This window comes from Crinia signifera, chromosome 7 (assembly GCF_055691185.1).
Source record: "Crinia signifera chromosome 7, ASM5569118v1, whole genome shotgun sequence".
Lineage (NCBI taxonomy): Eukaryota > Metazoa > Chordata > Amphibia > Anura > Myobatrachidae > Crinia > Crinia signifera.
Window position 1 is genome coordinate 172,224,912 of NC_139223.1, and position 24,804 is coordinate 172,249,715.

Here is a 24,804-nt window from a genome sequence, read left to right on the forward strand (position 1 = left end):
GCGGACACTTCTCTGCCACAGACCAGGCAAGCACAGCGGACACTTCTCTGCCACAGACCAGGCAGGCATAGATGACACTTCTCTGCCACAGCGGACACTTCTCTGCCACAGGCCAGACAGGCACAGTCCTCTGCCACAGACCAGGCAAGCACAGCGGACACTTCTCTGCCACAGACCAGGCAGGCATAGATGACACTTCTCTGCCACAGCGGACACTTCTCTGCCACAGGCCAGACAGGGACAACACACAGTCCTCTGCCACAGACCAGGCAGGCACAGCGGACTCTTCTCTGCCACAGGCCAGACAGGCACAGCAGACACTTCTTTGCCACAGGTCAGACAGACACAGCGCACAGTGCTCTACCACAGGCCAGGCAGGCACAGCGGACACTTCTCTTCCACAGGCCAGGCAGGCACAGCTCACAGTCCTCTGCCACAGGCCAGACAAGGACAGCGCACAGTCCTCTGCCACAGGCCAGACAGGCACAGCGGACACTTCTCTGTCACAGGCCAGACAGGCACAGCAGACACTTCTCTGCCACAGGCCAGACAGGCACAGCAGACACTTCTCTGCCACAGGCCAGACAGGCACAGCTCACAGTCCTCTGCCACAGGCCAGGCAGGGACAGCGCACAGTCCTCTGCCACAGGCCAGGCAGGGACAGCGCACAGTCCTCTGCCACAGGCCAGGCAGGGACAGTGCACAGTCCTCTGCCACACACCAGGCAGGCAGAGCGCACAGTCCTCTGCCACACACCAGGCAGGCACAGCGCACAGTCCTCTGCCACAGTCCAGTGCACAGTCCTCTGCCACACGCCAGGCAGGCACAGCGCACAGTTCTCTGCCACACACCAGGCAGGCAGAGCGCACAGTCCTCTGCCACACACCAGGCAGGCACAGCGCATGCTCCTCTTCCAGAAAACAGACACCAAAACAGATCAAGTTAAATTGCACAGTACAGGGACAGACAGAACCCACAGTCACCAGCATCAGTCCCAGCACAGAAGCAGCCCACACTACACTCCCTCAGCCAAGTACTGAGGAGAGATTAATTTATCCCCCTCCACTCCACTACTCCTTACAGTAGGTACAGACAAACCAGCAATCAGACACAAAACACACAACTCTCCTTCATTTCAGGCACAGACAATAACCATCATCTCCCTCACAGCCAAAGCCACAATCACCTTCCTCCATCAGACACACAGCCATGTCAGGATATACACCAATCCCCCTCACATTACACCTCCCCACACATCACTCACACCTATGCAATTACACAAACTCTTACTGAAAAGAGGCAACAAGCAGACGCCATCTTTCTGTAGCCGTCCCAGGGACATGTAGGGCATAATGTGTGTGTGCCACAGTACCAGCTTCCTGGAGCTGGGCATGCAAGATTACAGACAGATGTCATCAGTTATAAAGCAGCCTCTAATTCCTATGGCAGCAAAAACAATCCACTGCCAAGTGTGACTGTACAAATACATCACACAATGCAGCCACACATACAGTATACATACACTACACACTGTACGGTCTGTGCGTTACACCCTCTGTAGTGTTACATATGCAGTCACTGTGTGGTCTGTGTGTTACACCCTCTGTAGTGTTATATATATATACAGTCATTGTACGGTCTGTGCATTACACCATCTGTAGTGTTATATATATATATATAGTCACTGTACGGTGTGTGTGTGTTACACCCTCTGTAGTGTTACATATACAGTCACTGTACGGTGTGCGCGTTACTTGCAGTGTACAGGGAAGTGGGTCTGGGAGAATTGAACAGTTACCAGTTACACTCAGATGCTGTTCCCTGTCCCCACTGCGAAAGTATATCACAAGTGTATGCTCACAACGTCTGAGTGTAACTGGTAACTGTACAATTCTCCCAGACCCACTTCCCTGTACACTGCAAGTAACACTATAGAGGGTGTAACGCGCACACCGTACAGTGACTGTATATGTAACACTACAGAGGGTGTAACACACACACACCGTACAGTGACTGTGTATATATATATATATATATATATATATATATATAAAAAAACACTACAGATGGTGTAATGCACAGACCGTACAATGACTGTATATATATATATATATATATATAACACTACAGAGGGTGTAACGCACAGACCGTACAGTGACTGTATATATATATATATATATATATATATATAACACTACAAAGGGTGTAACGAACAGACCATACAGTGACTGCATATGTAACACTACAGAGGGTGTAATGCACAGACGTACAGTGACTGTATATGTAACACTATAGAGGACGTAACACACACACCGTACAGTGACTGCATATGTAACACTATAGAGGGTGTAACGCACAGACGTACATTGACTGTATATGTAACACTACAGAGGGTGTAACGCACACACCGTACAGTGGCTGTATATGTAACACTACAGAGGGTGTAATGCACAGACCGTACAGTGACTGTATGTAACACTATAGAGGGTGTAACGCACAGACCATTCAGTGACTGCATATGTAACACTACAGAGGGTGTAACGCACAGACGTACAGTGACTGTATATGTAACACTACAGAGGGTGTAACGCACACACTGTAGAGTGACTGTATATGTAACACTACAGAGGGTGTAACGCACACACCGTACAGTGACTGTATATGTAACACTACAGAGGGTGTAACGCACACACCGTACAGTGACTGTATATGTAACACTACAGAGGGTGTAACGCACACACCGTACAGTGACTGTATATGTAACACTACAGAGGGTGTAACGCACACACCGTATAGTGACTGTATATGTAACACTACAGAGGGTGTAACGCACACACCGTACAGTGACTGTATATGTAACACTACAGAGGGTGTAACGCACACACCGTACAGTGACTGTATATGTAACACTACAGAGGGTGTAACGCACACACCATACAGTGACTGTATATGTAACACTACAGAGGATGTACAGTAACGCACAGACCATACAGTGACTGTAAATATAACACTACAGAGTGTAACCCACACACACCATACAGTGACTGTATATATAACACTACAGATGGTGTGATGCTATTATATCCGCTGGCTGCACAGTAATATCCTGTGCACTCCCATCCCCTGTAGACACAGGAAGGGGCACTAGTGCAGGGAATGCAGGCTGGGACGCCACACGTTGTACCATTGTGCACAGATGCCAAGCAGTATTAGGACCCCACTTACTGTCAACCTGGTGATACGTGGGGAACCGCTGATTTACTGAAGAAAAAAAAAAAAAAAACATACACACATATGTACACATGCATATAGACACATACTGTATGTACACAACACAAATAGACATATACACATGCACATAGACACATACTGTATGTACACAACACAAATAGACATATACACATGCATATAGACACATACTGTATGTACACAACACAAATAGACATATACACATGCATATAGACACATACTGTATGTACACAACACAAATAGACATATACACATGCATATAGACACATACTGTATGTACACAACACAAATAGACATATAAACATGCATATAGACACATACTGTATGTACACAACACGAATAGACATATACACATGCACATAGACACATACTGTATGTACACAACACAAATACAGACATATACACATGCATTGCATATAGACACATACTGTATGTACACAATACACATGCATGCAGACATACACAAACACATATGTACATATACAGACACATATATACATACATGTATACATACACACATACATATACATACACACACATACAGAAGTTCATACAAATACAAACACATGTGCACCTACAGACACACACACACACACACACACACACTACACAAGCTGCCCACCCACCTATGTTACCCGGACGGGTGTGGGGGCGCCGGCTGTGGCAGGGGATCCATGCCCGGGCGGGGGCTCTCCGTGCCCAGGGTCCGATAAACTTCACAGCCCGGGAGCAGGAGCAGCGGCAGCCGGGCACAGAGCTCTCCGCTCCGGATCTCCTCAGCTGCCCGCCCCGAGCTCCGGGAGATACATAGTGGCGGTGCCGGGGATGCTGGTGCTCACAGCCGGGCAGCACTCCCGATGTGTCCCGGCCGCTCCTGTCTGCTGCTGCCGCTGCTGTGCCCGGCTGTGTGTGCGGGGAGGCGGCACTGCGCATGCTCCACTGCTCCCATCTGCTGCCCTGCCTGCGCCCGCCCGGGGAGTGACACCGACAGGGAGGCTCACACTCATACTGACAGCCAGGGAGGCTCATACTGACAGCCAGGGGGGCTCACACTCATACTGACAGCCAGGGGGTCTCACACTCATACTGACAGCCAGGGGAGCTCATACTGACAGCCAGGGAGGCTCATACTGACAGCCAGGGGAGCTCACACTCATACTGACAGCCAGGGGAGCTCACACTCATACTGCCAGCCAGGGAGGCTCATACTGACAGCCAGGGGAGCTCACACTCATACTGACAGCTAGGGGAGCTCACACTCATACTGACAGCCAGGGGGCTCACACTGACAGCCAGGGGGGCTCACACTTACTGACAGCCAGGGGGGCTCACACTCATACTGACAGCCAGAGGGGCTCACACTCAGACTGACAGCCAGGGGGCTCACACTCATACTGACAGCCAGGGGGTCTCACACTTACTGACAGCCAGGGGAGATCACACTCATACTGACAGCCAGGGGGTCTCACACTGACAGCCAGGGGGGCTCACACTGACAGCCAGGGGGGCTCACAGTCACAGTCACACTGACAGCCAGGGGGGCTCACACTGACAGCCAGGGGGCTTACACTCATACTGACAGCCAGGGGGGGGCTCACACTGACAGCCAGGGGGCTCACACTCATACTGACAGCCAGGGGGGCTTACACTCACACTGACAGCCAGGGGGGCTCACACTCACACTGACAGCCAGGGGGCTCACACTCATACTGACAGCCAGGGGGGCTCACACTCACACTGACAGCCAGGGGGCTCACACTCATACTGACAGCCAGGGGGGCGCTCACACTGACAGCCAGGGGGGCTCACGCTGACAGCCAGGGGGCTCACACTCACACTGACAGCCAGGGGGGCTCACACTCATACTGACAGCCAGGGGGGGGGGGGCTCACACTGACAGCCAGGGGGGCTCACACTCATACTGACAGCTAGGGGAGCTCACACTCATACTGACAGCCAGGGGGCTCACACTGACAGCCAGGGGGGCTCACACTTACTGACAGCCAGGGGGGCTCACACTCATACTGACAGCCAGAGGGGCTCACACTCAGACTGACAGCCAGGGGGCTCACACTCAGACTGACAGCCAGGGGGTCTCACACTTACTGACAGCCAGGGGAGATCACACTCATACTGACAGCCAGGGGGTCTCACACTGACAGCCAGGGGGGCTCACACTGACAGCCAGGGGGGCTCACAGTCACAGTCACACTGACAGCCAGGGGGGCTCACACTCACACTGACAGCCAGGGGGCTTACACTCATACTGACAGCCAGGGGGGGCTCACACTGACAGCCAGGGGGCTCACACTCATACTGACAGCCAGGGGGGCTTACACTCACACTGACAGCCAGGGGGGCTCACACTCACACTGACAGCCAGGGGGCTCACACTCATACTGACAGCCAGGGGGGCTCACACTCACACTGACAGCCAGGGGGCTCACACTCATACTGACAGCCAGGGGGGCGCTCACACTGACAGCCAGGGGGGCTCACGCTGACAGCCAGGGGGCTCACACTCACACTGACAGCCAGGGGGGCTCACACTCATACTGACAGCCAGGGGGGGGGGGGGCTCACACTGACAGCCAGGGGGGCTCACACTCATACTGACAGTCAGGGGGCTCACGCTCATACTGACAGCTAGGGGAGCTCACACTCATACTGACAGCCAGGGGGCTCACACTGACAGCCAGGGGGGCTCACACTTACTGACAGCCAGAGGGGCTCACACTCAGACTGACAGCCAGGGGGCTCACACTCATACTGACAGCCAGGGGGTCTCACACTTACTGACAGCCAGGGGAGATCACACTCATACTGACAGCCAGGGGGTCTCACACTGACAGCCAGGGGGGCTCACACTGACAGCCAGGGGGGCTCACAGTCACAGTCACACTGACAGCCAGGGGGGCTCACACTCACACTGACAGCCAGGGGGCTTACACTCATACTGACAGCCAGGGGGGGGGGGGCGCTCACACTGACAGCCAGGGAGGCTCATACTGACAGCCAGGGGAGCTCACACTCATACTGACAGCTAGGGGAGCTCACACTCATACTGACAGCCAGGGGGCTCACACTGACAGCCAGGGGGGCTCACACTTACTGATAGCCAGGGGGGCTCACAGTCACACTCATACTGACAGCCAGAGGGGCTCACACTCAGACTGACAGCCAGGGGGCTCACACTCATACTGACAGCCAGGGGGTCTCACACTTACTGACAGCCAGGGGAGATCACACTCATACTGACAGCCAGGGGGTCTCACACTGACAGCCAGGGGGGCTCACACTGACAGCCAGGGGGGCTCACAGTCACAGTCACACTGACAGCCAGGGGGGCTCACACTCACACTGACAGCCAGGGGGCTTACACTCATACTGACAGCCAGGGGGGGCTCACACTGACAGCCAGGGGGCTCACACTCATACTGACAGCCAGGGGGCTCACACTGACAGCCAGGGGGCTCACACTCATACTGACAGCCAGGGGGGCTCACACTCACACTGACAGCCAGGGGGCTCACACTCATACTGACAGCCGGGGGGGGGGGGGGGGCGCTCACACTGACAGCCAGGGGGGCTCACGCTGACAGCCAGGGGGCTCACACTGACAGCCAGGGGGGCTCACACTCATACTGACAGCCAGGGGGGGGGGGGCTCACACTGACAGCCAGGGGGGCTCACACTCATACTGACAGTCAGGGGGCTCACGCTCATACTGACAGCCAGGGAAGCTCACACTCATACTGACAGCCGGGGGGGGGGGGGGCTCACCACTGACAGCCATAGGGTCTCACACTCATACTGACAGCCAGGGGGTCTCACATTATTGCTGACAGCCAGGGGGTCTCGCACTCGTGCTGACAGCCAGGGGGGGTCTCGCACTCATACTGACAGCCAGGGGGTCTTGCACTCATACTGACATCCACGGGGGGCTCACACTCATACTGACAGCCAGTGAGTCTCACACACACACTGACAGCCAGGGGGGCTCACACTTGTCCTGACAGCCAGGGGGGCTCACACTTGTCCTGACAGCCAGGGGGGCTCACACTCATACTGACAGCCAGGGGGGGTCTCACACTCATCCTGACTGCTGGGGGGGGGGGGGGTCTCACTCTGATGGCCAGGGGTCCCACACTCATCCTGACAGCCAGGGGGTCTCACACTCATACTGACAGCCAGGGGGGGTCTCACACTCATCCTGACTGCTGGGGGGGGGTCTCACTCTGACAGCCAGGGGTCCCACACTCATCCTGACAGCCAGGGGGTCTCACATTCATACTGACAGCCATGGGGGGGGGGAGGCTCACATTCATCCTGACAGCCGGGGGGGGGCTCACACTGACAACCAGGGGGGCTCACACTGACAGCCTGGGGGGCTCAAACTCATACTGACAGCCAGGGGGTGCTCACACTGACAACCAGGGGGGCTCACACTCATACTGACAGCCAGGGGGGCTCACACTCATACTGACAGCCAGGGGGGGACTCACACTGACAGCCAGGGGGGCTCACACTCATACTGACAGCCAGGGGGGCTCACACTCACAGCCAGGGGGGCTCACACTCACACTGGCAGCCAGGGGGGCTCACACTCATACTGACAGCCAGGGGGGCTCACACTCATACTGACAGCCAGGGGGGGTTTACATTGACAGCCAGGGGGGCTCACACTCATACTGACAGCCAGGGGGGCTCACACTGACAGCCAGGGGGGCTCACACTCACACTGACAGCCAGAGGGGCTCACACTCATACTGACAGCCAGGGGGGCTCACACTCATACTGACAGCCAGGGGGCTCACACTCATACTGACAGCCAGGGGGGCTCACACTCATACTGACAGCCAGGGGGGCTCACACTCATACTGACAGCCAGGGGGGCTCACACTGACAGCCAGGGGGCTCACACTCACACTGACAGCCAGGGGGACTCACACTGACAGCCAGGGGGGCTCACACTCATACTGACAGCCAGGGGGGCTCACACTCATACTGACAGCCAGGGGGGCTCATACTGACAGCCAGGGGGGGCTCACACTCATACTGACAGCCAGGGGGGGCTCACACTGACAGCCAGGGGGCGCACACTCATACTGACAGCCAGGGGGGCTCACACTCATACTGACAGCCAGGGGGGGGGGGGCTCATACTGACAGCCAGGGGGGGGCTTACACTGACAGCCAGGGGGGCTCACACTCATACTGACAGCCAGGGGGGCTCACACTGACAGCCAGGGGGGCTCACACTCATACTGACAGCCTGGGGGGCTCACACTCATACTGACAGCCAGGGGGGGCTCACACTCATACTGACAGCCAGGGGGGGGGCTCCCCACTGACAGCCATAGGGTCTCACACTCATACTGACAGCCAGGGGGCTCACACTCATACTGACAGCCAGGGGGTCTCACATTAATGCTGACAGCCGGGGGTCTCGCACTCATGCTGACAGCCAGGGGGGGTCTAACACTCATACTGACAGCCAGGGGATCTTGCACTCATACTGAGAGCCAGGGGGGGCTCACACACACACTTACAGCCAGGGGGCTCACACTTGTCCTGACAGCCAGGGGGTCTCACACTCATACTGACAGCCAGGGGGTCTCATACTGACAGCCAGGGGGGCTCACAGTCACACTCATACTGACAGCCAGGGGGGTCTCACACTCATCCTGACAGCCATGGGAGGGGGGGGGGGGGCTCACATTCATCCTGACAGCCCGGGGGCTCACACTCACTCTGACAGCCAGGGGGCTCACACTCACTCTGACAGCCAGGGGTCTCACACTCATACTGACAGCCAGGGGGGGCTCTCGCTCATACTGACAGCCAGGGGGGCTCACACTCACTCTGACAGCCAGGGGTCTCACTCTCATACTGACAGCCAGGGGGCTCACACTCATACTGACAGCCAGGGGGTCTCATACTGACAGCCAGGGGGGCTCACAGTCACACTCATACTGACAGCCACGGGGGCTCACACTCATACTGACAGCCAGGGGATCTCATACTGACAGCCAGGGGGCTCACACTCATACTGACAGCCAGGGGTCTCACACTCATCCTGACAGCCAGGGGTCTCACACTCATCCTGACAGCCATGGGGGGGGGGGCTCACATTCATCCTGACAGCCAAGGGTCTCACACTCATACTGACAGCCAGGGGGCTCACACTCATACTGACAGCCAGGGGGGCTCACACTCATACTGACAGCCAGGGGGCGGGGCTCTCGCTCATACTGACAGCCAGGGGGGCTCACACTCACACTGACAGCCAGGGGTCTCACACTCATACTGACAGCCAGGGGGCTCACACTCATACTGACAGCCATGGGGGCTCACACTCATACTGACAGCCAGGAGGTCTGATACTGACAGCCAGGGGTCTCACACTCATCCTGACAGCCAGGGGGCTCACACTCCTACTGACAGCCAGAGGGGGTCTCACACTCATACTGACAGCCGTGGGGGGGAAGGGGGTGGGCTCACATTCATCCTGACAGCCAGGGGGGGGAAGGGGGGGCTCACACTGACAGCCAGGGGGGTCTCACACTCACACTGACAGCCAGGGGGGCTCACACTCACACTGACAGCCAGGGGGGCTCACACTCATCCTGACAGCCAGGGGTCTCACACTCATCCTGACAGCCATGGGGGGGGGGGGGGGGGCTCACATTCATCCTGACAGCCAAGGGTCTCACACTCATACTGACAGCCAGGGGGCTCACACTCATACTGACAGCCAGGGGGGCTCACACTCATACTGACAGCCAGGGGGCGGGGCTCTCGCTCATACTGACAGCCAGGGGGGCTCACACTCACACTGACAGCCAGGGGTCTCACACTCATACTGACAGCCATGGGGCTCACACTCATACTGACAGCCATGGGGGCTCACACTGATACTGACAGCCAGGGGGTCTCATACTGACAGCCAGGGGGCTCACACTCATACTGACAGCCAGGGGTCTCACACTCATCCTGACAGCCAGGGGGCTCACACTCCTACTGACAGCCAGAGGGGGTCTCACACTCATACTGACAGCCGTGGGGGGGAAGGGGGTGGGCTCACATTCATCCTGACAGCCAGGGGGGGGAAGGGGGGGCTCACACTGACAGCCAGGGGGGTCTCACACTCACACTGACAGCCAGGGGGGCTCACACTCACACTGACAGCCAGGGGGGCTCACACTCATACTGACAGCCAGGGGGGCTCACACTCACACTGACAGCCAAGGGGCTCACACTCATACTGACAGCCAAGGGGTCTCACACTCACTCTGACAGCCAGGGGGGATCACACTCATACTGACAGCCAGGGGTCTCACCCTCATACTGATAGCCAGGGGGGCTCACACTCATACTGACAGCCTGGGGAGCTCACACTCATACTGACAGCCAGGGGGGGTCCCACACTCATCCTGACAGGCAGGGGGGCTCACACTCATACTGACAGCCAGGGGGATCTCACACTCATACTGACAGCCAGGGGGGCTCACACTCATACTGACAGCCAGGGGGTCTCACACTGACAGCCAGGGGGGGCTAACACTGACAGCCAGTGGGGCTCACACTCACACAGACAGCCAGGGGGGCTCACACTCATACTGACAGCCAGGGGGGGCTCACACTGACAGCCAAGGGGCTCACACTCATACTGATAGCCAGGGGGGCTCACACTCATACTGACAGCCAGGGGGGGGGGGCTCACACTGACAGCCAGGGGGGCTCACACTCATACTGACAGCCAGGTGGGCTCACACTGACAGCCAGGGGGACTCACACTCACACTGACAGCCAGGGGGGCTCACACTCATACTGACAGCCAGGGGGGCTCACACTCATACTGACAGCCAGGGGGGGGGGGGGCTCACACTGACAGCCAGGGGGCTCACACTCATACTGACAGCCAGGGGGGGCTCACACTGACAGCCAAGGGGCTCACACTCATACTGATAGCCAGGGGGGCTCACACTCATACTGACAGCCAGGGGGGGGGGGCTCACACTGACAGCCAGGGGGGCTCACACTCATACTGACAGCCAGGTGGGCTCACACTGACAGCCAGGGGGACTCACACTCACACTGACAGCCAGGGGGGCTCACACTCATACTGACAGTCAGGGGGGCTCACACTCATACTGACAGCCAGGGGGGGGGGGGGGGGGCTCACACTGACAGCCAGGGGGCTCACACCCATACTGACAGCCAGGGGGGCTCACACTGACAGCCAGGGGGGCTCACACTTATACTGACAGCCAGGGGGGCTCACATTGACAGCCAGGGGGGCTCACACTCACACTGACAGCCAGGGGGGCTCACACTCATACTGACAGCCAGGGGGGCTCACACTCATACTGACAGCCAGGGGGGGCTCACACTCATACTGACAGCCAGGGGGCTCACACTTACTGACAGCCAGGGGAGCTCACGCTCATACTGACAGCCAGGGGGTTCTCATACTGACAGCCAGAGGGCTCACACTTATCCTGACAGCCAGGGGGGGTCTCACACTCATACTGACAGCCATGGGGGGGGGGCCTCACATTCATCCTGACAGCCAGGGAGGGGGGGGGGGGGCTCACACTGACAGCCAGGGGTCCCACACTCATCCTTACAGCCAGGGGGCTCACACTCATACTGACAGCCAGGGGGGGGGGGTCTCACACTCACACTGACAGCCAGGGGGGTCTCACACTCACACTGACAGCCAGGGGGGCTCACACTCACACTGACAGCCAGGGGGCTCACACTCATACTGACAGTCAGGGGGGCTCACACTCATACTGACATTCAGGGGGGCTCACACTCACACTGACAGCCAGGGGCTCACACTCATACTGACAGCCAAGGGGTCTCACACTCACTCTGACAGCCAGGGGTCTCACACTCATACTGACAGCCAGGGGGTCTCACACTCATACTGACAGCCAGGGGGGCTCACACTCATACTGACAGCCCAGGGGGCTCACACTCATACTGACAGCCCAGGGGGCTCACACTCATACTGACAGCCAGGAGGCTCACACTGATACTGACAGCTGGGGGGGGGGTGTCACACTGAAAGCCAGGGTTGTCGTACACTGATAGGCAAGGGGGTCTCATGCTTACTCTGACAGCCAGGGGGGGGGGGTTCACACTCATACCGACAGCCAGCAGGGTCTCGCACTGATTCACATACCTCCCAACTTTTCATTGGAAGAAATAGGGACACTCGCGCGGCGAAGCCGCGCGAGCGTCCGAAAAGGGGGCGTGGCGTATGCAAATGAGGGCGCGGCTTATGCTAATTAGCCGCGACCTCATTTTCATACGAGAATAGACGCTGTGCGCATGTGCACAGCGTCTATTCTACTACATTGGGGGTCTCCCAACTGCCACCCCCCCGCAGCGGGACAATGCCTGCCGCGGGTGGGACGTCGGGACAGGACCCGAAAATCGGGACTGTCCCGACGGAATCGTGACAGTTGGGAGGTATGGACAGACAGGGAATTTCTCATACTGATAGACAGGGGTCTCACACTCATACTGACAGTCAGAGGGGGGGTCTCACATTCATGCTGACAGTCAGGGGGGGTCTCACACTCATACTGACAGCCGGGGATCTCACACTCATACTGACAGTCAGAGGGGGGGGCTCACACTCATACTGACAGCCAGGGGGTCTCACACTCATACTGACAGTCAGAGGGGGGGTCTCACACTCATGCTGAAATCATCCCAAATCAGATGTGTTTGACTTCCCCTCTGCCCGATGCTTGGCCCATGCACATCGGGTTGGACACTAGAGATTGAACCCACTGCAGGTTCAATCCAGGCTTGCCTACCCTCCCGGAATGGCCGGGAGCCTCCCGGAAATCGGGTCCTTCTCCCGGCCCCCCGGGAAGGTGGGCAAGTCTCCCGCATTCTGGGATTTGCCCCGCTCCATCCTTGCCCGCTGGTTAAAATTACATGAAATCGCGGGTACGCGGGGAGGGGGCGGGGCTTAAATGACGCGATCGCGGCATTTCGCGTCATTTCGCGGCATTTAAGCCACGCCCCCTCCCTCTCGGCCCGCGAATCACGGAGGTTTTCGTCATGGGGGGCGGGGCCAAGTGATGTCAGCCTTGCTCCCGCCCCCCTGATGTGTTGCCTCTCCGGGCTTCTCCCGGAAAGGTGAAGATAAAAGTAGGCAAGTATGGTTCAATCTTTCGGATCGGTAGGTGTGTGCCAGGGTGAAGCACCTATGTCCAACCAGCGGGTCCGAGCAGCGACTAGGAGCTGGATCCGGCATTTGCTGGGCGGCCAGGCGCGAAGCGGTTAGTGAATTAAAAAAAATAATACTTTTAAAAAGACTGGCAGGCCGCTAATTAGCTGAGAGAATTCTCTCAGCCAATCAGATGAGAGGCTGCTGATTAGCTGAGAGAATTCTCTTGGCCAATAACAAGCCGACCAGTCTTATGAAAATATTTTCTTTTAAATTCAGCAGCCGTTTTGTGCCCCCGCTGGCCGGCAAGTGCCGCTACCAGCTCCCCACTGCTACCAGTTGTTGCCCGAACCCTGCTGCTATCAGCTGCCTGGACCCCATTGGTGCCCGTCCCCCCCGCCGCTGCTGCAGCTCCCCAGAAGTTTACATGCTATAAATCTCATGCAAACAGGTCTGAAACAGGCTCAGAGGGCAGTATTCAATGTAAAAATTCTCTGTGCATGGCGAGAGATTTTTTCTCTCGCCATGCACTCGCCGTGTTCCGGAGCCTCCTGCTCCCACTATTCAACGTATTTAAGACTCGCCGCCACTCGCGGCGAGTCTTAACCCCTGCAGCGGACGAGCGTCCGCGGCAGGGAGCTGACTGGGAGCCGTGGGACGGTGGCATCCAGGGAGATTAAAGTCTCCCTGGATGCCCCAGAACATATGTGGAGGGTAGGGGGCCCCCCCGGGACCCAGGCAGCACAGGCTGCCCCCCCCCCCCTATAGCCAGCGGGGGACCCAGTATTCACTGCACCCGAACGTGCATATTAACTATCGGGTGCAGTGAATATATGAATATCTAATGAGCGGCTCGAGCGCTCCGGCCCCCTGCTGGCTGCACTGTGTAAAAAAAAAAAAAAAAAATATTTATTTTTTTATTAAATATATATTCATGTGCTATAAGCACATGAATAAAAATAACATGCCCCTTCACAGAAAAATAAACCTGATTTTTTTACACCAAAATAAAAAAAAAAACCCTTTTAGATTAAAAGTTCACATTCCAGCTCTCCATCAAAAGATGGAGAATTGCTACACGGAGAGAGACGGCGAAAATCACTTAGAAAGACGGCGAATATTTCACATTGAATAGGGTGGTTCACTTTTGGAGAGCAAAATGCTCCGTCCAGGGCGAAAAAAGCAAAAATTCTCCATAAAACACGGAGAATTTTTCTCATTGAATACTGCCCCTAGTGTACAGACAGTAGCGTAACAATAGCCCCCATGCAAGTGGGGTAGATTTAACACCTGCAGAGAGAGTTAGATTTGGGGGAGTTATATTGATTTTATGCAGGGTAAATACTGGCTGCTTTGTTGTTACATTGCAATTTAGATTTTTCTTTCAACGCACCCCATCCAAATTTATCTCTCTCTGCACCTGTTACATCTGCCCCACCTGCAGTTGGTTTTGCTTATTTTAAGAACAAATTTGCCCTGCGGTCTGAATTTGGCCGAATGTTTTGTTATCTGCAGAAGGATCCAAAAAACGGATTTCCATTTACGAATAACAGAAATTTAATTTTGAGACGATTGAAAGAAAGATCAGAAGCAGATTCTATCATGCTCTACTGGGCCGATGGCCAACTGTCCCTTAATTATGACAATGCATGGGCATCGATAGAGGGACAAAAATGGGAGGTGACTGTTTGCCTTGTAGATAAGAACAGGCATGAATGTAGAATGTTTGGAATTATGGTGAACAAACTGTTCCTCAGAGTAAGGGCAACCCCCTTATCCTCTTCGTAACCACACAAAAAAAAAAGTAGATCCGTCAAAACTGGTGAATTAAAAAATTCATTTTATTTTCTACCAAAGGCAACCTTACCAGGGGGGCACAGGGATACCTTATATAGCACATAAATATAGAGTTACAGTATCTAAAGCAGGCGTGGCCGAACCAGTCATTGAGATCTACCAACAGTCCATGTTTTCCAGACCACCTGTGGATCTGTAGAATGTGTCGGTTAGGAGTGAATGCAGCACGTTTGACAAATTGACAGTTAGTAATGACTACACCTGTGCACCATCTAGGTGGCCTGGGAAATGTGACAGTTAGTAATGACTACACCTGTGCACCAGCTAGGTGGCCTGGGAAATGTGACAGCTGGTAATGACTACACCTGTTCTCCAGCTAGGTGTCCTGGGAAATGTGACAGTTAGCAATGACTGCACCTGTGCACCAGCTACTGTAAGAGTATGGGAAATATGACAGTTAGTAATGACTGCACCTGTGCACCATCTAGGTGGTCTGGGAAATGTGACAGTAATGACTGCACCTGTGCACCAACTAGGTGGTCCTGGAAATGTGACAGTTAATAATGACTGCACCTGTGTGCAAGTTAGGTGGTCTGGGAAATGTGACCGTATTGACTGCACCTGTGCTCCAGCTACTGTAGGTGGTCTGGGAAATGTGAGTTAGTAATGACTGCAGCTGTGCACCAGCTTTTTAGTCTGGGAAACATGACAATTGGTAATGACTGCACATGTGCACCAGCTAGGTGGTCTGGGAAATATGACAGTTAGTAATGACTGCACCTGTGCACCAGCTAGGTGATCTGGGAAATATGACCTTTTAGTAGATCCCAAGGACCGGTTTGGCCACCCCTGCCTACTGCTTCTTACCTTCTGCCCTTAGTCCCTCACCTGTAGCAATGCAGCCCACACTGTTTGTAGTGCACACTGCCTTCATTGGATTTGTGGTTGCAGATTATACATAGTGAAGGCCCTTCCACACACTAGGTTACATGGATTCTCAAACTGCAATTTTTAGATTTCAGTATCAACATACCCCACCCAAATTTAACTCCCTCTCTGCACATGTTACATCTGCCCCACCTGCAGTGCACATGGCTTTGCCCATTTTTAGAACAAATTGGTACTGCGATCAGATCTGAATAAGGGCCTTGGTCCTCAGGACCCCACACAGTTTACGTTATCCAGGTCACCCGGCAGGTGCATTTATTACTCATTGACACATTTGAAAGATTCAGGGTGGAGCTTAATATGTCACTTGTGATTCTGTGAGGAGACCTGCACACCATGCACTGTGTGGGGTCCTGAGGACCAAGGCCCTTATTCAGATCTGATCGCAGTACCAATTTGTTCAAAAAATGGGCAAAACCATGTGCACTGCAGGTGGGGCAGATGTAACATGTGCAGAGAGAGAGTTAAATTTGGGTGGGGTATGTTGATACTGAAATCTAAAAATTGCAGTGTAAAAATAATGCAGCCAGGATTTACCCTGCACAGAAACAAAATAACTCACCCAAATCTAACTCTCTCTGCACATGTTACATCTGCCTCACCTGCAGTGCAGCATGGTTTTGCCCATTTTGATAACAATTTTGTACTGCGATCAGATCTGAATAAGGCCCCAGTTTCTCAGTTTGAGAACCTGTGAGCTAGACCTAGATTGCTACAGTAGCACTGGATGCAGCAGTCTTCTGCGGTCCGTGCGCTTAATCACACGTAAGAGAAAATATGCATCAGAAGGTGATAATTGTCACATTTCCATTTATGAATAAACATTAATATGTTGATGGACTTAACTGTGTCACTGCCTAATGCCGGCTATGAATAGAAGCTACAAAATGCAGGTTTGATATGATTATAAATCTGATAGTCTCTGGTGTTCTGGTGGACTAAGCACCCAGTGTGGCTGCCTTTTACTTGGGTTCCAGACTAGACTACTGAACATGCTTTGAAATGGGGTCTTTCCCCAGGGAAATCCCTTCTCTGTCGGTTGCAGATGCATCCTGGTATTAGGTCTGGAAAGAGGAAACCCATTTCTTGCACCGGAGTCGAGCCGACATAGGCCCTTATTCAGATCTGATCGCAGTACAAATTTGTTCGGAATATGGGCGAAACCATGTGCACTGCAGGTGGGGCAGATGAAACATGTGCAGAGAGAGTTAAATTTGGGTGGGGTGTGTTGAAACTGAAATCTAAATTGCAGTGTAAAAATAAAGTAGCCAGTATTTACCCTGCACAGAAACAAAATAACTCACACAAATCTAACTCTCTCTATACATGTTACATCTACCCCACCTGCAGTGCACATGGTTTTGCCCATTTTCCAAACAAATTTGTACTGCGATCAGATCTGAATAAGGGACAGTCACAGATATACATGGCAGCCCTCACCCATTTTTGCTGAGAGGACTGGGCCCTCCGCTGCTGTGACTTACCTGCATCTTCACAGCCCACATCTGCGGGTTCTGCTTGACCGGTGTGTTGACTGGGTGCCAGAGCCTGTCCGTGGCCAAATGGAGGAACAATCGAATTGCTCTGTCGGCACCATATACTGTCTGCCTGCTTGCAAAGCACCTGAATTCCCCCATATAGGCGAGGAGCAGCGTTAGCCTTTTAGTATATACAGATGTTTCCATGTTTCTTTACAGAATCTGAAGGAAGGAAAGATGAGCCTGGCCCGCTCTGGTCTTTATCCCGGGGATGGTCACATCAGTTTATTTAGGAATATAGGGCCTGATGCACTAAGCTTGAAAAGTGATAAAATGGAGAGTGATAAACAGCCAGCCAATCAGCTCCTACTTGCCTTGTCACAGGCTGTGTGTGAAAAATGTCAGGTAGGAGCTGATTGGCTGGCTGTTTATCACTCTCCATTTTATCACTTTTCAAGCTTAGTTCATCTGGCCCATAGTAAGTTGGGTACTTGTGTATTATCACGGCGCCCCCCGATTTCCATCGCAGGTCATTGTACAACCAAAAATCGTGTCGCATTGCATGCGATGCGATATGACCGATTTTAAAATTCCTATGATAAATGCCCCCCAGACCCGATTTTAGATTGTACACCCATTCTGATGGGTAATGACTATGTGAAATGCCCCCCCATTGTTAACGCCACCCCACTATCAACACCAACCCGAAGCGTGGCGAGCACAGCGAGCCCGCGAGGGGCGGCGGTACGCATCCTCCGACCTTTTCACACCCCCACTATCCACGTCGGCGTGGAGTTGAGTTGATTATATATATAGTGTGGCGAGCGCAGCGAGCCACCGAGCCCGAAGCGTGGCAAGCGCAGCGAGCCCCGCGAGGGCACGCGTAATACTAGTTATGCGTGTCCCCTCGCCACACTATATAACATACTTATTACCCATCAGGGTGGAGATACATTTAAAAATCGGGTCTGGCTGGGCGTTTAACATTGAAATCGCGTCGCATCGCATGCCATTATTAAACTTGTACACTCTGCCCGGGAAAAGCCTCAAATCGGTCCCATCGCATGCCATCGCATACCTTAATTAGTGGTATGCGATGGGCGCCGTGATAATACACAAGTACCTTAAGTTGAAGCACAGACACTCTGTTATACTCTTAGATGTGGTTATTGGTTTGTTTTTCAGGCAGTTGCTTTGACGTGTTGACACATCTGATCGTGTCATCTTTTTGTATAATGTTCTCTTTACCTTTGACATTTTCTTAATATGCTAAACAAGCCTTACAGAGCAAGGTTGCCTTCCCTCCCAAAAATCCGGTCCCCCTCCCAGCCCCCCAGAAAGGTGGGCAACCCTCCCGGATTTTGAGGGACCCCCGCTTTGGCTAAAATGTCATAATTGCGTCATTTAGCCCTGCCAATTCCATGGAGATCTGTGAATCGGGTTATTTGCCATCATGGTGTCGCGCTCAAGCCCCGCCCCCAAAGTGCTGCTGAAAGTCTCCTCTCCGGGCTTCTCCCGGAGAGGAGACTAGAAAAGTAGGCAGCCCTGTCACAGAGAGATAAAAGGGTGCAGTTTTCCAAAACACACCTGTCTAATATGTTGTAACGGCCAGAAGGCTCCCGAAAACCTGGTGGCACTCCCAGCTCCCGGAAGAGTGGCCAAGTCTCCTGGAGCCGATTGCTATCTGTCTGGTCACCCAACAACGCGATTTGCCACTGCAGTTCAGAATGGCGTCATCACTTCCACCGGCCCACCCTGCGGAAAACACCCCTCCTTCCTGCTGAACCGACCTGGCTGCCTGTAAATGCCATTTCCAAGGCTATGCGGGGGGGGGGGGGGTCGGCAGGACGGCTCTTTGGCACTCGGTACTTCAGCTTACCGAGTCAACAAGAATCAGGACGAAAATACCAACCCACCACCACCTAATTGTAATTTTTCAAACACAGCCTGTAACATGGCAGTTAAGAGCTGTACATTTGGGAGAAAACGGATCCAATGCTGGATACAAGTGGGATGTCTCATTTCATAGTTGCCTCCCCTCCTGCATTCTGCAGGAGACTCCCTGAAATAGCAGCAATCTCCCTCTCTCCCTCATTAGACTACCAATCTCCCTCATTTCACCTAGCCCACATTACACTGTTACATTTTTTGGGGAAAAAAGGAATGAGAGATAGATACATTTACATTGAATCATCAGCACCATTTCCCAGCACTTTACCAAGTATAGTATCTCTTACTAACTGCTTTGGGACTCATCTACATTTGGATATAAGTCATTTTAAAAGATTCCTCGCAGATGTAGCAGCACACAGCCACGCTTCTAGGTGCCACGTTCACAAACGCTTTTCGCAATCTCTCCATATATGGAACTAGCCACACCCTTTAGGTGGAGCACACGCCCCCTCAATGGTGCACTGTGCAAAATTTTATTACCGTCTATAATCTCCCAGAAACTCGTTTTCAAAATTAGGCAAATATGACTCATTAATGACATATTATAATATAATCTAGGTAGTCCAGTAGGCCCATTTGGAGCTGAAGCCGGCTAGATTACAACCCAGTATTTATAGGTATCAAAACAACATTATTTTACTTCTCTGCGCTTCATTTCCTCGGCACGCACCTTCATGCCTCGCTCTTAATTTGATTAAACGCCCCATTTAGCACAGACATCAGGCCTGATCCTCCCACGGGTGCTCATCTGTAACAGGTAATGCTTTCTCAGACAGTTTCTTCCAGCGCATGCTTATGTCAGATGTGTGATATGTTCCTGCAGAGAGTCAGACATCACTGGGCGAGGCCCAGACACAGAGGACGGTACTATGGGCCTTATTCTAGTTCACTCTTTCTGACAAATTCCTTCTTAGATGGACAAAACCATGTGCACTGCAGGTGGGGCAGATGTTACTTGTGCAGAGAGAATTCGATTTGGGTGGGCTTTTACTTCAAAGTTAGATCTATATTGCAGTGTAAAAATAAAGCAGCCAGTATTTGCCCTGCACAGAAACAAAATAACTCACCCAAATCTAATTCTCTCTGCACATGTTACATCTGCCCCCCCTGCAGTGCACATGGTTTTGTCCATCTAAGAAGGATTTTGTCAGAAAGAGTGAACTAGAATAAGGCCCTATATGTGCGCGTCACCCAAATCTCTCGTCTGCTTGTAGGCAGGCTGGAGGTCAGGACGTAATGACTGCTTTCAGGAACACACAATACAATCTAGTAAGTGTCACTTTCCCAACAAGAGGACGGTAGCTGTGCCCTGCAGATAAGAACTATTTGTAGAAGTCTGTAACATGCTTACCTACCCTCCCGGAATGGTCGGGAGGGTCCCGAAAATCAGCCCCCCCTCTGGGCCCCCCGGAAGGGTGGGCAAGCCTCCCCTTCCTTCTGCCGGTTACATGCCAACATTCGTAGCACTTTGGGGAGGGAGAGGTGGTGAAATTGCATCATTTAGTACCACCGTTTCCCCAAAGAGACACTCCCATACCATGCCCATGTCCCTTCCATAATATGCCCATGATACTCATATACCATGCCCATGTCCCTTCCATAACATCCCCATGCCACTCCCATACCATGCCCGTATCCCTTCCATAATATGCCCATGATACTCATATACCATGCCCATGTCCCTTCCATAACATCCCCATGCCACTCCCATACCATGCCCGTATCCCTTCCATAACATCCCCATGATACTCATATACCATGCCCGTGTCCATAACATCCCCATGCCACTCTCATACTATGCCCATGTCCCTTCCATAACAACCCCATGCCACTCTCATACCATGCCCATGTCCCTTCCATAACATCCCCATGCCACTCTCATACCATGCCCATGTCCCTTCCATAATATGCCCATGCCACTCTCATACTATGCCCAAGTCCCTTCCATAATAACCCCATGCCACTCTCATACTATGCCCATGTCCCTTCCATAATAACCCCATGCCACTCTCATACCATGCCCATGTCCCTTCCATAACAACCCCATGCCACTCTCATACTATGCCCATGTCCCTTCCATAATAACCCCATGCCACTCTCATACTATGCCCATGTCCCTTCCATAATAACCCCATGCCACTCTCATACTATGCCCATGTCCCTTCCATAATAACCCCATGCCACTCTCATACCATGCCAGTGTCCCTTCCATAACATCCCCATGCCACTCCCATACCATGCCCATGTCCCTTCCATAATAACCCCATGCCACTCTCATACCATGCCCATGTCCCTTCCATAACATCCCCATGCCACTCCCATACCATGCCCATGTCCCTTCCATAATAACCCCATGCCACTCTCATACTATGCCCATGTCCCTTCCGTAACAACCCCATGCCACTCTCATACCATGCCCATGTCCCTTCCATAACATCCCCATGCCACTCCCATACCATGCCCATGTCCCTTCCATAATAACTCCATGCCACTCTCATACCATGCCCATGTCCCTTCCGTAACAACCCCATGCCACTCTCATACCATGCCCATGTCCCTTCCATAACAACCCCATGCCACTCTCATACTATGCCCATGTCCCTTCCGTAACAACCCCATGCCACTCTCATACCATGCCCATGTCCCTTCCATAACATCCCCATGCCACTCCCATACCATGCCCATGTCCCTTCCATAATAACCCCATGCCACTCTCATACCATGCCCATGTCCCTTCCGTAACAACCCCATGCCACTCTCATACCATGCCCATGTCCCTTCCATAACAACCCCATGCCACTCTCATACCATGCCCATGTCCCTTCCATAACAACCCCATGCCACTCTCATACCATGCCCATGTCCCTTCCATAACATCCCCATGCCACTCTCATACCATGCCCCTGTCCCTTCCATAATAACCCCATGCCACTCTCATACCATGCCCATGTCCCTTCCGTAACAACCCCATGCCACTCTCATACCATGCCCGTGTCCTTCGCATAACATCCCCATGCCACTCTCATACCATGCCCATGTCCCTTCCATAACAACCCCATGCCACTCTCATACCATGCCCATGTCCCTTCCATAACAACCCCATGCCACTCTCATACTATGCCCATGTCCCTTCCATAACAACCCCATGCCACTCTCATACTATGCCCATGTCCCTTCCATAACAACCCCATGCCACTCTCATACCATGCCCCTGTCCCTTCCATAATAACCCCATGCCACTCTCATACTATGCCCATGTCCCTTCCGTAACAACCCCATGCCACTCTCATACCATGCCCATGTCCCTTCCATAACATCCCCATGCCACTCCCATACCATGCCCATGTCCCTTCCATAATAACTCCATGCCACTCTCATACCATGCCCATGTCCCTTCCGTAACAACCCCATGCCACTCTCATACCATGCCCATGTCCCTTCCATAACAACCCCATGCCACTCTCATACTATGCCCATGTCCCTTCCGTAACAACCCCATGCCACTCTCATACCATGCCCATGTCCCTTCCATAACATCCCCATGCCACTCCCATACCATGCCCATGTCCCTTCCATAATAACCCCATGCCACTCTCATACCATGCCCATGTCCCTTCCGTAACAACCCCATGCCACTCTCATACCATGCCCATGTCCCTTCCATAACAACCCCATGCCACTCTCATACCATGCCCATGTCCCTTCCATAACAACCCCATGCCACTCTCATACCATGCCCATGTCCCTTCCATAACATCCCCATGCCACTCTCATACCATGCCCCTGTCCCTTCCATAATAACCCCATGCCACTCTCATACCATGCCCATGTCCCTTCCGTAACAACCCCATGCCACTCTCATACCATGCCCGTGTCCTTCGCATAACATCCCCATGCCACTCTCATACCATGCCCATGTCCCTTCCATAACAACCCCATGCCACTCTCATACTATGCCCATGTCCCTTCCATAACAACCCCATGCCACTCTCATACTATGCCCATGTCCCTTCCATAACAACCCCATGCCACTCTCATACCATGCCCCTGTCCCTTCCATAATAACCCCATGCCACTCTCATACTATGCCCATGTCCCTTCCATAACAACCCCATGCCACTCTCAACCTGGAGGTGAAGGAGTAGGGTCAATATTTTGTAAGTGTTTTTCTTTAAAATTGCTTACCCAGCTGTAGGGTCCCGCTGGGCAGCCGCATGACGCCCCTTGGTAAGTAAGCTGCAACTATTTCTGTGTTTCTACAAAAAAGAACAAAAATCGATTAATCAATAACAAAAATATAGTGAGGACAATTAACTAAAAAAAACGGGATCTGTCAGCAGAGGCGAGAAACAACGCCACCGACGGGCTAGTAGTACAGCAGAAGCTGCGCAGCCGCCATGAGTACTAGAGTGGGTTTACTTGACAAGCGCATTTCACAGGGATTACCCATTTTATGCTCTTTGGAATCAGCTCTGTAAATGTAATCTGGTTTTAGTTTTGTGGATTATGGATACCCTGGAAATGCGCAGGGTGGAAAAAATCTAAACATCAAACGCCAATATTCCAGAATTGAGGACCACACCCTTTATCCAATAAAGTGTCTCCTAAAACAATGCACTTTACACATCTTAAAATAATGATAAGCGTAGGGCAGCGGTTCCCAACCTGGGGTACTCGGCCGACCAGTTGGGGGTACATGAAAATTATATTGATAATGGCGGAAGAAGAAGAAAAAGTCTCCCGACAGCAGCCGGACACAAAGGGACCCGATTCCTGACCGCACGCTACTCCTCCGCTACTACTTAATATAAGGGCACGCATACTGCTAACGTCCACTCCACTTATAAGTACTGTGGATAAAAGGAAAAGCCTAATCAAGGGGTACCGGGGAAAAAAAGTTGGGAACCAATGGCGTATGGCAGGGCTGGGCAACACCGGCCCTCCAGATGTTGATGAACTACACATCCCAGCATGCCTTGCATCAGTTTCAGCATGGCCACATAGCAAAACTAATGCAAAGCATCCTGGGATGTGTAGTTCATTAACATCTGGAGGGCCGGTGTTTCCCAGCCCTGGCGTAGGGGGAAAGCGGGACTGCATTTAATGGGTGTCACCTCAGCACACAGCACTGAGCAGTATATGCCGCGCTGGGGAGAGAGGCTGTGCTGCGGCAGTATCCTCT

At 53.0% G+C, this 24,804-nt stretch overlaps 1 protein-coding gene across 3 annotated transcripts in view; it reads right to left on the reverse strand.

Annotated features, from left to right (window-relative positions):
- Positions 1 to 24,804, reverse strand: part of C7H3orf70 (chromosome 7 C3orf70 homolog) — a 90,130-nt gene that overhangs the window by 46,122 nt on the left and 19,204 nt on the right. The window contains exons 1-2 of one of the 3 annotated variants that reach the window (XM_083154381.1): positions 3,876 to 4,212; positions 3,226 to 3,261 (exon numbers count right to left, since the gene is read on the reverse strand). The gene's annotated coding sequence lies outside the window, so the exon portion shown is untranslated. Of the gene's footprint in view, positions 1 to 3,225; positions 3,262 to 3,875; positions 4,213 to 23,807; positions 23,879 to 24,804 lie in introns of those variants that run through there. The other 2 variants (XM_083154382.1, XM_083154380.1) reach the window with 2 other exon arrangements.